The 15,550-nt window shown below is 44.9% G+C and overlaps 1 non-coding gene across 1 annotated transcript; it reads right to left on the bottom strand.

Annotated features, from left to right (window-relative positions):
• Nucleotides 1-11,856: 11,856 nt before the first annotated feature.
• Trnat-ugu lies at nt 11,857-11,930 on the bottom strand. Its single transcript has one exon. It is a non-coding gene; the product is annotated as a tRNA-Thr (tRNA).
• Between the last annotated feature and the right edge of the window lie 3,620 nt (nt 11,931-15,550).

Raw genomic sequence — 15,550 nt, 5'->3', positions numbered from 1 at the left:
ATTAGGATAATCTTTCATGGTTACTACCTGCCAGGATAGCCGAGAGCACTAACGGGCTGTTTCCTGGACTCGGGTAGGCGTGCCGGCTCCGGATCGAATCCGCCCGGCGGATTAACGACGAGGGCCGGTGTGCTGGCCAGCCTGGATGTGGTTTTCAGGCGGTTTTCCACATCCCGCTAAGTGAATACTGGGTTGGTCGCCATGTTCCGCCTCAGTTACACGCATCGCAGACATTTGAAACACGTCCGCACTATTTCACGATTTGCACTAGACGCAGACAGTTGGGGTACACTGATTCCATCCTGGGGGGTACGGGGTGGCGGCAGGAAGGGCATCTGGCCGTCCCTAACACTGCCAAATCCGTTGTAACCACGCCGACTCTCCGCTCGCTGCGAGACTATGGCGTAATCGAAAGAAAGAATCTTTCATGGTGACTGGCATACACTTAATTTTCCTTTTATATACTTGTAGATTCATCTTTCTAGCAGCTCTTTCATTGCTCGTGGTGTTCTTCCAGTTATACTAGTATTATCTTCATACGCCAGCACTTGAACCGATTTGTACGTATTAGTCCCCCTTGTATCAGTGACTGCACCTGTTACAACATTTTCCAAGGCTAGTATATTAAACATGAGACAGGATAGTGAATCTCCCTGTCGTATATCATTTTTTTTTTTTTTTTTTTTTTTTTTTTTTTTTTTGTGGTCGCAACACTTAATAACATAGAGCACTTGCCCGCGAAAGGCAAAGGTCCCGAGTTCGAGTCTCGGTCCGGCACACAGTTTTAATCTGCCAGGAAGTTTCACTTAATAACATGTTTTGTAATTTGAGTTGACTGCTTGTCTTTCCATAGTACGTATCACTAAGGCGTTGAATTTATAAGGAATCTCCAACTCTTCTGTCAACACTGTCATAGGCTGATCTGATGTCATTTCCAGATTCTTGCCATGTTTCTAGTATTTGCCCTATCGCGAAGATGTGATCAACAGAAAAGCCTACTAAAGAGGATGCCAGGGAATATCCTGTATGTAGTAGGTAATAGGCAAATTTTGCAGTACGAAAATGATGCCGTTTTTGTGTTGGGATCCGTACTGTTAATGTTGTATATTAGAGACCTGACAGAGAATACTAACAGTAACCTCAGATATTCGGATGCACCGAGCGAGGTGGCACAGTGGCTAGCACACTGGACTCGCATTCGGGAGAACGAAGCTTCAATCCCGCGTCTAGCCATCCTGGTTTAGGTTTTTCGTGATTTCCCTAAATTACTCCACGCAAATTCTGGAATGGTTCCTTTGAAAGGGCACGGCCGACTTCCTTCCCCGTCCTTCCCTAATCCAATGAGACTGATGACCTCGCTGTCTGATCTCCACCCCCCCCCCCCCCCCTCATGCCGATGCAGTTATCTTCAGTGACATAAGTATTTTATTTTACTTCGTGGCACGACACGATAGTATGGTTCGGTTCAGTGTTGTGCTCTTCTCCTAATACTAAGGCCCATCGACGCAGCCTCCCAAGACTAAACGCTTCATACGAAGAGTGATTGCCACGTTCATAGCAGGTTGGTGAACTGCAGTACGCTGTGTAGGAAGCACCATGCACCGCCGTCGTAGGCATGGAAACCGCTGGGATAAACAGGAAACAGCAAATGAGGCCGAACAGCGTCGACTGTCATTAGCGGAGTATCACATAGCCAGACTGCGCCACTGTTCCCCTGGATGTTGAATATTGTCTCAGTATAAATGATTTTGGTACTCAGTAAGTAATGCTATTATTGTGGATAATACGTACTCGAAGTTTTATGACATGAACTGCATGTGAACATTAGATGAAAATATGTGTTGTTCTGCCTTTAGTGTTTTATTAGAGTGGGGACTGCTTTATCCATTATGCTCTACGACATTCCATATTTTATGCGATTTTCAGTTTCATAGATATTTTGCATTGCGTCTCTTTTTAAGACACAAGGAAACACTTATCACTTGTGTCAGCGTCTGTTTAAACCATAACATTGACCTTTACTTTTTGTATATGATACACGTATCTCAGAAAGCGACCATAGCGACAGTGTACCAAGGCTAAGGGGGCTTTCTATATTTTAAGACTGCACTTTGTACCATACGTTAGCTTCTCATAGAGGAAAATATTCTGTAAATGTTTCCTAAAAAGTATTTTTACTACGCAATTTCACAGTTTTGGTCATAGGATGGCCCGATTATAGTAGACGGTAGTGAAACGGGTAGTCATTATCCAAAATAAAGGTGCAACTACAGATTAAAGCAAAAAAAAAAAAAAATCTTTGACGAAGTACCATCTAAATAGAAATACACAAATATTCACTGAAATCTTAATAAAATTTCAAAGTGTTGCAAGATCTTGTAACTTGATTTAAATTAAACTAAATGTAAAATTGTGCGATTTATCGAAGGAAAAAAAGTGTCCGATGATTACAAAATCCAGTCACAAATGGAATCAGTTCAAATGGTTCAAATGGCTCTGAGCACTATGGGACTTAATAGCTGTGGTCATCAGTCCACTAGAACTTAGAACTACTTAAACCTAACTAACCTAAGGACATCACACACATCCATGCCCGAGGCAGGATTCGAACCTGGGACCGTAGCAGTCGCGCGGTTCCGGACTGCGTGCCTAGAACCGCGAGACCACCGCGGCCGGCAATGGAATCAGTCAACTGATACAAATACCGGGGTGTAACGACGCTAATGTAGGTTCAGTTGTAAATAAAGCAGCTGACACACTTTAGTTCACTGGCAAGGGACTAAGGAAACGTCATCAGTCTACGAAAGAACGTGCCTACAAAACATCCGTGCTGACCTTTGTAGAATATTGCTTAAGTGTATGGGACCAGTACCAGAGAAGATTAGCAGGGTATATTGGATCTATTCGATGAAAGGCAGCTTAGTTTGATCCACGGTAGACGTCACAGGGGTGACGGAAAACCTGTTACTTGCAGACGCTTGAATATAGATGATTTAGTCGATGAAGGGCAGCTTTGTTTGATCCACGGGAGACATCAAAGGGTGACAAGAAACCTGTTAGTTGCAGAAGCTTGAATATAGACGTCAGTTACCACGTGAAAAGTTTGAAACTTCCTGCAAGATTAAAACTCTGTGCGGAACGGTACTCGAACCTGGGACCTTTGCCAGCTGCTGGTAAGTGCTCCGCCGACCGGGCTTTGAAAGGAATACTCACGACCCAACTTCACAGCTTTACTTCCGCCAGTACATCTCCTACCTTCCAAATTTCACACAAGTTCTCCAGTATACATTGCGGGACAAGCACTCCTGGAAGAAAGTATATTACTGAGACATGGATTGACACAACCGGGGGGATAGTTTCCAGAATGGACTTCCACTCTGTATCGGAGTGTGCGGTGATCTGAAAAAATGAAATGAGCTGATGGCATCGTTGGCCGGGAGGCCCCATCCAGGGAAGTTCGGACGCCAAATGCAGGTCTTATTTCAGTCGACGCCATATTGGGCGACTTGCGCGCCGGTGATGAAGATGAAATGATAAGGAAAACACAGCACTCAGTCCCCGAGCGGAGAAATCTCCAACCCGGCCGGGAATCGCACCTGGGCTAGCTTGCATGGGAGGCAAGCACGTTACCATCCACCTAAGCAGGCGGACGGTGATCTGAAACTTACTGGCAATTTAAAACTGTGTGTCAGACCGGGACTCGAACATGGGACCTCTGTCTTTCCCGGGTTTTCTTGCACGAGTGCCAGTGCCTCACAGGCTACGCATGTAAACTTCTGTGAAGTTTGGAAGGTAGGAGATCGGTTAGTGGAGGACGTAAAGCTATGAGGATGGTTTACGAGTTGTGCGTGCGGAGCTAAGTCGGTAGAGCGCTTGGCAGCGAAAGATAAAAGTTTTAATCTGTCATTATCAAATCAGGACAAACTCCGATGCAGAGTGAAAACTCATTGTAGTATCCCACGAATACGTACTTACAAAGTTTCAAGAACCAGATTTAAGTATGAAATCTAGGAATTACTACAACCCGGTACTTATCGATCTCGTATGTATCACTATCACACTAATAACAGCGCGCATAGAGACTTAGATGTAGATACAGAAGAATTACTATTTAACCACGATACCTGCTGTTGAGAGCTCCCTTAGACATTCGCTTATCTGTATATGTCCAGCTTCTAACGTGACTCTTCCTGTCTACTTTAAACGATAACAGAGTTGTTGCGTTACTCTAGCGTCCGAAATTGTTCATTATCTGTTGTGCACACTTGACTGTGCCCTGCTATATCACATTTCAAGTTTGAGGACGGAGAGACGTTGCTGGATCAAACTGTATTGTCAACACCGAGTACCGGGTGTTAATAGAAAAGGTTTCTATACAAACATAAACTCACCAGAAAAAAAATTAATTATCCACTTAAAATATGATAATGGTCGTTTTGTAGCGTTGTAAATAGTATACACAATGGTTAGACACAAATACAGGAAAGTTACATGCTTGCACATAGATGCAGATGCTAACCAAACCTGCTGATCGCGCCGTTGTGTTTAACTACGATAGGGATGCCCTGTGCAGTGGCCAGAACAGTATTCTGCATAGCTGTGAGTGCATTATGTCGGAACTAAGTGAATTCGAGGGGCAGCGTATCAAAGGTTTATACCGCATACTGGGAAAACAGAAAAATATCATCCGCTACGTCACAACGCGGACGAGAGTGATGGTGACGGATGGTCATTCAAGAGGTTTGTGACGAAAAACGGCTGCAAAAGTCATTGCAGAACTGAATGTCGCAATCACGAACCCTGCCAGCACCAAAACAACGTGAAGGGAGCTCCATAAGCAGGAAATCGCAAGGCGAGCTGGAATTAAAAAAAGTACTTATCAGTGATGGAAGTGCTCGTAACAGGATAACCTGGTGCCGAAGCCATAAAACCTAGACGATGGAGCAATGGAGGGAGGTCATTTGATCGGATGAGTCTTACGTCACACTGTTTCCAGCTTCTAGCCGTGTTTACGATGCAGAGTTGCTTCACATCGACTTCACATACCTGAGGAAACTAGTTGCCCCTCTTTGTTACCGAATTGAGACCATTAGCAAGGCTAGAGGAGTTGTTAAATGGTCTCCTCTTCGGCGTCCTTATACCCTCATTTGCTCTAGTGTGGAGGCATTCTCACTACAAGACAGTCACAAGTCGAAACCGAAGAAACTATAGGAGCATCCGTGGTAAGGTCCCAGAATTAATATCGCTTATTGAAGGTTATAATTCCCAGTACATTACGAACATGAAGTCGGTTGAAATGTGAAGCGAACAGCAACGAAATCCTAAATTTAGATTGGTAAATTTTTCATAAGGATAAAGGTGGCGGCGTGTCTTTTGCAATACGGAATTCGTTAATATATACTGAGATTATCATGGATTCCTGATATGAATGAATCTGGGCGAAGTTACGCATCAAAGATGGGTCAAGAACGGTAATCAGATTTTTTATAGGCTGCCTGCGTGAGGAGCTGTAGTGGTAGAGCGCTTCAGAGAGAACACGTAGTAAGTGAATTATTGTCAGTGATGTTTTCTTGGCGCTCTCGAGCCCGTCTGGCCTTCTCCTGACAACCATAGGGGTCTGGGACCAGACTCCCATGTTACCTTTTATCCCCTGTCTTACGGGGTCTGTGTGTCAATTTGTGAATTTCGCAACGTTAGTTGTAGAGAGTGGCCAGTTGCACCTTCTGTGTCCCCACCCTTCTCCATTCTTTTCCCTCTGAGACAGAAGTTGTATGTATCTACTGCTACCCACGTGAAAGCGTGCAAACGTTTTCTAAATGTTCGCGAATCGTACAACTGAGACGTTGCGTCTGCACCATCCTGGTATTTACCTAGACGGAAACTGCTTTGAAATGGCCAGTGAAGTAGGTGCTAGGGGAGCGATAGGGCTAGACCGTCAAATAAAGATCAATTGCAGAACAACAATTTTATTAAAGTAAACCAGCATTGGGCTCATTAAATAACAAAACACAAATGGTTGCCCAAATGTTGACAGTACAATTATAAATCCAGAATGAGATTTTCACTCTGCAGCGGAGTGTGCGCTGATATGAAACTTCCTGGCAGATTAAAACTGTGTGCCCGACCGAGACTCGAACTCGGGACCTTTGCCTTTCGCGGGCAAGTGCCCTACCAACTGAGCTACCGAAGCACGACTCACGCCCGGTACTCACATCTCGTCTGCAGACGAGATACTGGCAGAAGTAAAGCTGTGAGTACCGGGCGTGAGTCGTGCTTCGGTAGCTCAGTTGGTAGAGCACTTGCCCGCGAAAGGCAAAGGTCCCGAGTTCGAGTCTCGGTCGGGCACACAGTTTTAATCTGCCAGGAAGTTTCACAATTATAAATGCTATCGGGTATCAAATTAGCTTCCTTTTACAATCAGCCGAGTGTGGGAAGGCTCAAACCCGGCACCAATTCATAGTGCAGGACGCACTGTTCTACAGATCGATGACCAAACAGTTCAAGCACTGATAATTTGAAAATACGTAAGCAGATTATATTTAACATCGCACGATAACCAGTTAACAAAAATGGGCGGCTTTCCAAAATTTCACAGGCCTAAACACTTCATTGCGCGTGCCCAGAAATATATCTAAAATAACCTTTCACAATACTAATAAATAATTTAAACCCCGGAAATAAGAATAAGGTGAAACAATAGTGGTTGTATCTAATGCTAGTTGCTATTAATTCTTGAATAATAAACCAACAGTAAATCCTGGGAAACCTAGTACAAGCGTAATACAGCTAGACTGAAACTTGCAAGCAATAGTGCTGATGACGGAAGTCTAATCGAGTAGAATTAAGCAAGAGCAATGGACTCTGCCCTTTTGTTGCCACCTGGAACCTTCCTTCTCAGACAGGAACCCCTCCCCGCGAACCCGGTATGACTGCAAAATGCTCAGAAGTCAATGCGCGCGTTCTCTCGGGCACAGTGCGCGAAGCCATTGCTGGGTAACAGAGAAAGAGCGTAATCACGTGCAATATCGACAAGAGTCGACACATCTCATGCCTAGAAACCATATCCTGGCTCGTCGGCAACCCGACGCTCGTCTTTGATTTGCCGGGCAGATTCGTTCCCCTGAATTGCGAAAGCGCGAGGCTAATGCTACGTGGGGGAGGGGGATTTCTTTTAGTTAATTTTCCTTGTTGTAAGTAGGCTGTTTAGGTTTTTATGTTGGTAACGTCACCTAGCGCTCTGTATGAAAATCACTGATGTGCTGGTTAGCATTGCTGGAATTCGCTATTGTAGTGTTGGGCTGTTGGATGTGAACAGCGCGTAGTTGGAGGTGAGCCGCCAGCAGTGGTGGATGTGGGGAGAGAGATGGCGGAGTTTTGAGAGCGGATGATCTGGACGTGTGTCCATCAGAGACAGTAAATTTGTAAGACTGGATGTCATGAACTGATATATATATTATGACTTTTGAACACTATTAAGGTAAATACATTGTTTGTTCTCTATCAAAATCTTTCACTTGCTAACTATGCCTATCAGTAGTTAGTGCCTTCAGTAGTTAGAATCTTGTATTCAGCTGGCAGTATTGTCGCACGCTGTATTGCAGTAGTCTGAGTAACGAAGATTTTTGTGAGGTAAGTGATTCATGAAAGGTATAGGTTATTGTTAGTCAGGGCCATTCTTTTGTAGGGATTATTGAAAGTCAGATTGCGTTTTGCTAAAAATATTGTGTGTCAGTTTAGTGTTGATCAGAATAGGTAAAGAGCGAAATGTCTGAGTACGTTCAGTTCTGCTCAGCTGTTTGAAAATCAAATAATGTAAGAGGTTTATCAGCACAGTCATTCATAAATTTTTCTAACAAGGGAACCTCCCCATCGCACCCCCCTCAGATTTAGTTATAAGTTGGCACAGTGGATAGGCGTTCAAAAACTGAACACAGATCAGTCGAGAAAACAGGAAGAAGTTGTGTGGAACTATGAAAAAATAAGCAAGATATACAAAGTGAGTAGTCCATGCGTAAGATAAGCAACATCAAGGAGCATGCGAGCTCAGGAGCGCCGTGGTCCCGTGGTTAGCGTGAGCAGCTGCGGAACGAGAGGTCCGTAGTTCAAGACTTCCCTCGACTGAAAAGTTTAATTTTTTATTTTCAGTTTATGTAACAAACTCTTATGTTTTCATCACTTTTTTGGGAGTGATTATCACATGCACAAGAAAACCTAAATCGGGCAAGGTAGAAAAATCTTTTTATCCATTCGCCAAGTGTACAAGTTAGGTGGGTCGACAACATATTCCTATCATGTGACGCACATGCCGCCACCAGTGTGGTATAGTATATATCAGACGTGTTTTCCTGTGGAGGAATCGGTTGACCTATGACCTTGCGATCAAATGTTTTCGATTCCCATTGGAGAGGCACGTCCTTTCGTCTACTAATCGCACGGTTTTGCGGTGCGGTTGCAAAACACAGACGCCAAACTTATTACAGTGAACAGAGATGTCAATGAACGAACGGACAGATCATAACTTTGCGAAAATAAAGAATTTAAAGTTTTCACTCAAGGGAAGACTTGAACCAAGGACCTCACACTCCACAGCTGCTCACGCTAACCACGGGACCACGGCGCTCCTTGGCTCACATTGTCCTTTTATTGCCTATCTTACGCATGGACTACTCAGTTTGCATATTTTGCTTATTTTTTCATAGTTCCACGCAACTTCTTCCTGTTTGCTCGATTGATCTGTGTTCAGTTTTTCAAGGTCTATCCACTGTGCCAACTTATAACTAAATCTGAGGGGGGTGCGATGGGGAGGTTCCCTTGTAAGGAGACGTTTCATATTGTTTATTGAATATAACCTTGATATCGCTACCCCTTAAGGGTGTGAAAGCACAGACTGGCAGGTTCAACTAAGGGGGATGGTTTGGTTTCTTGTAATTTAATGTTCTCAAATATAGCTGGCAAATATGGCTGGCCTCATAATCTAGGCACGTACTGAATCTTCTACCGGTCGCGCCGTGGTACTGTGTACAGCACCTGGCTTATCTGAACTGCCCGCCGTTTCCAGTAGGCTTCTTCGAATATTGACATTAGGTATTTGTAGCGATAATATTCTTGCCGCCTGCCCCTCCCCGCCTCTTTGTTGCGGAGACGCAAGTGCGTCAGTATGCCTGGATGTTGTACCGAATGCAGCACGTGACCGGTGGAGGGTTAAACTAACGATCCCCTGAAACCCTGAAGCGGGTGCTAACGAGGATTGGGGCGGGGGGGGGGGGGGGGGAGGAATCTCTGGTTAATTCGACTTATTTACGGATTATAACGTTGATGTCCCTATTCTTTGGGGGTGTGGAATCACAGATTGGCAGCTTGAACAAAGGGAAGATGCTTTGCCTTCTTATATTGTCCATTTTTCAGAGATGACTGATGTAACTCCCGTTTTAACTCATAAGTGAGGGACGTACTTAACGTTGGGGAGAAAGCACAGAAGACTGACCTTACTTCAGTTTTGCCCCATAATCCAGGCACTTCTCTTTATCTACATATGGAAACCGGAAAATCTAAGTCCAGGTGGCCTGACAGGTTTTTATACTGCTGACCTTCCAAATGCGAATACAGTGTGCTGACAACTGTGCGACGTCGATCGGTCCCAATAGAACTGTCCTTACGGTTGAGCGTAGGAAGTACTCTGAGATCTCGAAACGGGCCGTATTGGTCCGTTTTTAACTCACATGGGAGGCATACACCCAACGGCCCAAGAATTTTACTCATTTTTCGTAGGACTGCTTACATCCTATAGATATAACAAATGCAGCTGTAGCAGGATGTGCTTCTAAAGAGTATTCGTGAAATTGGGGTTGGACGTTTTATCAGCATGTCGAATACTACGATGGGGTGCCAGGCGTCGAGTGCAGTGGTTTGAACAAGTGACCTGAAGTCTTCGCGTATGCGTTCGAGTAACATTCCCTTTTTTCTCTAAATTTCCACAAAACACTTGTTCGGGGAAAGGTGTTCTGAATATTTCTAGCAAGTCATTGACAGCTTGTTCTGTATACGGGGCGAACCAGAACTCTACCGGAAAACTTTCAGAAGTTGTTCAGAGATACATTGTGCGTATTTGATGTAAAGGACCCACGCTCTCTGGTGGCTCGTTGTATTAGTTATTGCATTTCGTTTGGTATCTTGCCCCTGTTATTTTTGTATCTGTATTGACTGAAAACAATGCACAACAGTGCAATTTTTTTTTTAAAAAAGAAAAGGTTCAAATGGCTCTAAGCACTATGGGACTTAAACGTCTGAGGCCATCAGTCCCCTAGACTGAGAACTACTTAAACCTAACTAACCTAAGGACATCACACACATCCATGCCCGAGGCAGGATTCGAACCTGCGACCGTAGCGGAAGCACGCTTATGGCCTGAAGCGCCTAGAATCGCTCTGCCACAGCGGCCGGCTGCAAATTTTGACGGCGCTTCTATGGATAGGGTTACTAATGAAGAGTCGAGCGATATGTATCGCTGAAGAACCGCTGAAAGTTTGTTGGTGGACATTCACTAGGGTTTCGTATTTTTTTGAGTGGGACGTATTGTCCCATAAATAAATTAAAAACTGTTCCCATGCCCCGGTTATAAGCAAGTTTTTCGGGATATTTCTCTTGATTGTAAGGCAAAAGTTGGAACTGAATACCCGCTCCCAAATATTCCCTACTGGAATTCCTGGGAGTCTCCTTGCCCCATTACCAGTTCGTCTGGTATTTGAATCCAAAGCCCCTGACTCTCGAATAGTTCATAGGGACAGGGAATAAAAGGTAATAATAATAATAATAATAATAATAAAGTATCGCTACAACGAATCACATTTCTACGGAATGCACGGTCTAAGGCGCTGCAGTCATGGACTGTGCGGTTGGTCTCGGCGGAGGTTCGAGTCCATCCTCGGGCATGGGTGTGTGTGTTTGTCCTTAGGATAATTTAGGTTAACTAGTGTGTAAGCTTAGGCACTGATGACCTTAGCAGTTAAGTCCTATAAGATTTCACATACATTTGAACATTTTGAACGGAATGCAACAATAATAATAAAAATAACCATAACGCTAACCGAAGTGGTGGGTTTCTAGTGAAGTATAATCGAGGTATGATAAGAAATTGTGATGTAATGGACGTTAACTTATGGACACATTCATTCATTCATGAAGTCATACGTACGCAGTATGATACACGCATGAATGTATCGGTAACTAAGGAACCATTTCGTCGTGACTCCGCTATTTATCCATGTATTGTAGTGAAATATCGGAATGCACCTGTTTCAAATAATGTGGACCGTATTTAGAATACGTGCGTTAGTGTATCGATAAATAAATGTTCGTTTCATCACGATTCCTTATTATAACTCACTGCGAATGTACGACAGTGATTATTCCCTTCCGAAGAAGCGAGATTCGTTGTAGCTTTGTTAGTGTCAGTGGAGGATTAGGTTCAAATGGCTCTGAGCACTATGGGACTTAACTGCTGAGGTCATCGGTCCCCTAGAATTAAGAACTACTTAAACCTAACTAACCAAACGACGTCGCACACATCCACGCTCGAAGTAGGATTCGAACCTGCGACCATAGCGGCCTCGCGGTTCCAGACTGAAGCGCATAGAACCTCTCGGCCACACCGGCTGGCGGAGGATTAGGAGAAAAATGACATGTCTAGAACGTAGTACGTGAATACTTCCAATCTTGCACCTTCGACGGTTGTGGTAACTCCTGTACTCGATGCCTGGCGTTCTCGTATAGTTTCCGACAACATTATATTACAATGCAATGAACACCGTTAGCTGCTTACAGGCGTTGACATACGTCAACGGGGACAGATGAAAAGTGTGCCTCGACCGGGACTCGAACCCGGGATCTCCTGCTTACATGGCAGACGCTCTATCCATATGAGCCACCGAGGAGACACAGGATAGCGCGACTGCAGGAATTTATCTCTGGCACGCCACCCGCGAAACCGACATTCTCATCGTATTGTCCCGCACTACATTCGTAGTGCCCCCGCCCATTATACTCATTACTCGCGGCGCTTTGCCGATTCCCGTAAGAGTTCGGGCACTGTTTGTGCATTCGCGCAGAAGATGAAGATGGTCAAGTGGCCGGTGAGCCGTAACTATATATATATACTAAGATGGTATCTGTTCTTTCGGACATGTCCGAAAGAACAGATACCATCTTAGTAAATATAACATTATATTAGTTTGAAACTTGAGTGGCGGGTAGTACTAGGGCAGCATTTATTACAGATACCCACGTGCTGCAGTCGTGCGAAAGACGAGAGTATTCGGTGACCAGTTGAGTGTATGTCTCGTTTGTCAGCCGGAGTCTACGGCAGACTATCGCCAGCATTGTGACTGCAGCCGCTGGTGGACGCCTGGACGGGTCAGCGATCAGCGGCGGCGGCGGTGGCGGCGGTCAGCGCGCGGCATCGATCGCCCCCCTTGGCTGGGCGCGTGCGCCTCTGCCTCCGCCTCTGTCTGGCACTGCCTGTGCCCGCGGGCCGGCGGCCAAATTAACCGGCGGGCCGCTAACGAGCTCCGGCCGGCCGGGCCCAGCCTGCGGACGCCCCCGCGTCACAGTGCCGCCCGGCGAGCCACGCGGGCAGGACGCCGGCGCCGCTGACGCCGACGACGGCGACGCCGACGCTCGCCGGCGGCCGGCCGCAGCTGCACTGCGCGACTCCCAGCAGCGGCGCCTCTGACGTGCGGCGCTCCAACTACTGCTGTGTGCCGGCGCGTTAACAGTGAAAGTGTCCACGGCACTGCGTCTCCATCTCGAATGGCTGGTCTTCACTGAAGGCTGCGGACTCCAATTTTCCAAAGCAGTGTCTTTTCCTGTTCGAAGTGGCTGCTTTTCTCTTAAAAGTTACTGGAGTGATTTTGTTATTTCTTCTTTCGTTAGACACACAGATACACTATATTGACACGTGCATTACTCTCTCGATGATCTGATAGCACATTCTGATCTCTCTCTCTCTCTCTCTCTCTCTCTCTCTCTCTGTGTGTGTGTGGGGGGGAGGGATGGGGGCGGCTGGAGTGACTGTGCGGTTCTAGGCGCTACGGTCGCAGGTTCGAATCCTGCCTCGGACATGGATGTGTGTGATTTCCTTAGGTTAGTTAGGTTTAAGTAGTCCTAAGTTCTAGGCAACTGATGACCTCAGAAGTTAAATCCCATAGTGCTCAGAGCCATTTGAACCATTTTGTGTGTGTGTGTGTGTGTGTGTGTGTGTGTGTGTGTGTGTGTGTGTGCACGCGCGTGCGTTTCTATTTGTGCGCGCTCCCTCTTGTGATTTTGTCTGGAAGGCACATCTTCGTAACTTCGAACGAAAACTTCCGGATTTAGTTTTGAACAACATTGGTACAAGATGGTATGAAGTAAGACTTCAGATAATGGGACAGTGTACATTATTTACATCAAGCTCCCGATTACACGCATACGGTGTATCTGGTTTGCCGATTAACTGTGAATAGTTCGGCGAGTTTTCAAAACAGTAAAATAAAAACCAAACGAAGCCTGATATATTCTGTCACAATTAGATAGAATACTTTCAATGTTAGGGTACCTATTATTATGAATGTGACTCGCATTTACCACCCGAAGGCGATGTGAGCTCCAATCCCGCCGTTAGACATCCCCTCAAATAATTTCAAATATTTTCACTTTATTTTCCAGCTTGTGTTCAGGAAATTCTATCTATGTCAGCGCCCGATTTTCTGTGGACATGTTTGCCTCGCCCTTTTCTTACGATACTAAGGTCGCTAATTACCAATGCAGCAAGGTTGCCGTGCAAATTCTGTAAATAGCAATTTCCCCTAGAAGCATGTGTATTTTGGATTATCCGTGTTTTCCGGTTCTCCATGCAGCCTCAAAAATGAGGATGTGCTCTTGATTTTAGCAGGAACTTCTTTCATATCGTGGCTTAATACAAACGTCACAGATAAGAAAATAATGCTAGTTGGTGTCCCTAACAGCTTTATGTAAATGCCATTAGGTTTATTTGCGGTCGAAATCAGAAAACAACGGCGGTATCGACGTTAAATGTAACGGAACGGCTGGCAAAATGTTTAATGAAGTGTGTGTATTTATGAAATCAGCGGCAAAGCGTTCATGATGCCAAGAAGAGGGGGATTCTATAATTTGCTCCAAACAAGGAAAATTAAGGAGTCTATGTAGGAATTCCTGGGATACCAACTTTGTGAAACCATCACTCTATTTGCAGCAACTCTAAATTTCAGAACCAGAATCATGATTCTAGGAGTGTTCTTAAACCTTCCGTATTGAAAAGAAATTACGGATTTCTAAGAGAGCATACTGCATCAGATTTTTGCTGGCAAATAAAAACAGCGGAATTCAACGGGCCGGTGGTGTACTTACGTACACATGCACGCGTTATTCGGTCCACGAGTATAAACGACAGCTTGGAACAGTTTTCGAGGAGTATTGTCAAAGCTGCCGATCAACGTTTAATATCTGCAGTCGCTTAGAACATGACTGTGCTGCACTTGTAACGATATTGAAGCATACGCTGTCGCTAACGCCCCCCCACCCCTCCCCTCCGCCCCTCTCACTATCTCTCTCTCTCTCTCTCTCTCTCTCTCTCTCTCACACACACACACATACACACACACAGGGCGCGCGCTTCTCCTTTCTCTCTTTCTCTCTCTCTCTCTCTCTCTCTCTCTCTCTCTCTCTCTCTCTCCCTCCCCTTCTCGTCCTTAAATACAACGGTGTGCCGCGAAGACGGTACTTCACTCGGCGCATTGGAAAATTATTTGAGACTGTTAACCTTCTTCTGCAATTTTCCTGGTTTTTGAAAAATAATTTCTGTTATGCTTCTTGAACTTCATGACATTATTTGCACTGTTGTCTGGTTGCGACCATAATTGTTATCTTCCGTACGAGGGCTGGTTTAGTGCAGCTCTCCACACTAGTGTGTCCTACGTGAGCCTGTTCATTATTGCACCGTTCAGCTATTTGAACCTGCTTACTCTAGTCGGGTCTTGGTCTCCCTCTACAGTTTTCATCCCCACATGCCCCTCGATTATTAAATTAAACGTCCCTTTATTCTTCAGCACGCGACCTAATCAGCGTATATCGGTACTCTCTTTTAGCCGGAGTATGCCATCAAGATGTTTTCCCCTTCGACTCGATTCAGTACCCCTTCATTTATTACCGATCAACCCATCTAATCTTCATCATTCCTCTTCAGCACTTTATTTCAAACGTTTTTATTCTTTTCTTGTATGTGCTTATAATTCCTGAATTAAATTTGTCCACCACTGAGCGAAGGAAAACTCGAATAAGGCTAAGATACCGCTCGAGCAATCTCGTGTTGAAGCTTCATAGACACTCACGAATTCTTTCCTTAGCTTTTGATTTTGATTTGAGCTGATCTAAATATTATTTTTAGTACACTTTCTACGCTCGTAGGACTCACAGGTTTTCTCTTTTAAGTATTTACTATTCAGTAATTTTCAAAATGAAAAATGTTCTGGTGGCTTATTGTGTGCTATCAGTTTAAAAC

Source organism: Schistocerca piceifrons, chromosome 3 (assembly GCF_021461385.2).
Source record: "Schistocerca piceifrons isolate TAMUIC-IGC-003096 chromosome 3, iqSchPice1.1, whole genome shotgun sequence".
Classification (NCBI taxonomy): domain Eukaryota; kingdom Metazoa; phylum Arthropoda; class Insecta; order Orthoptera; family Acrididae; genus Schistocerca; species Schistocerca piceifrons.
This window is presented reverse-complemented; position numbering and strand designations above follow the sequence as displayed.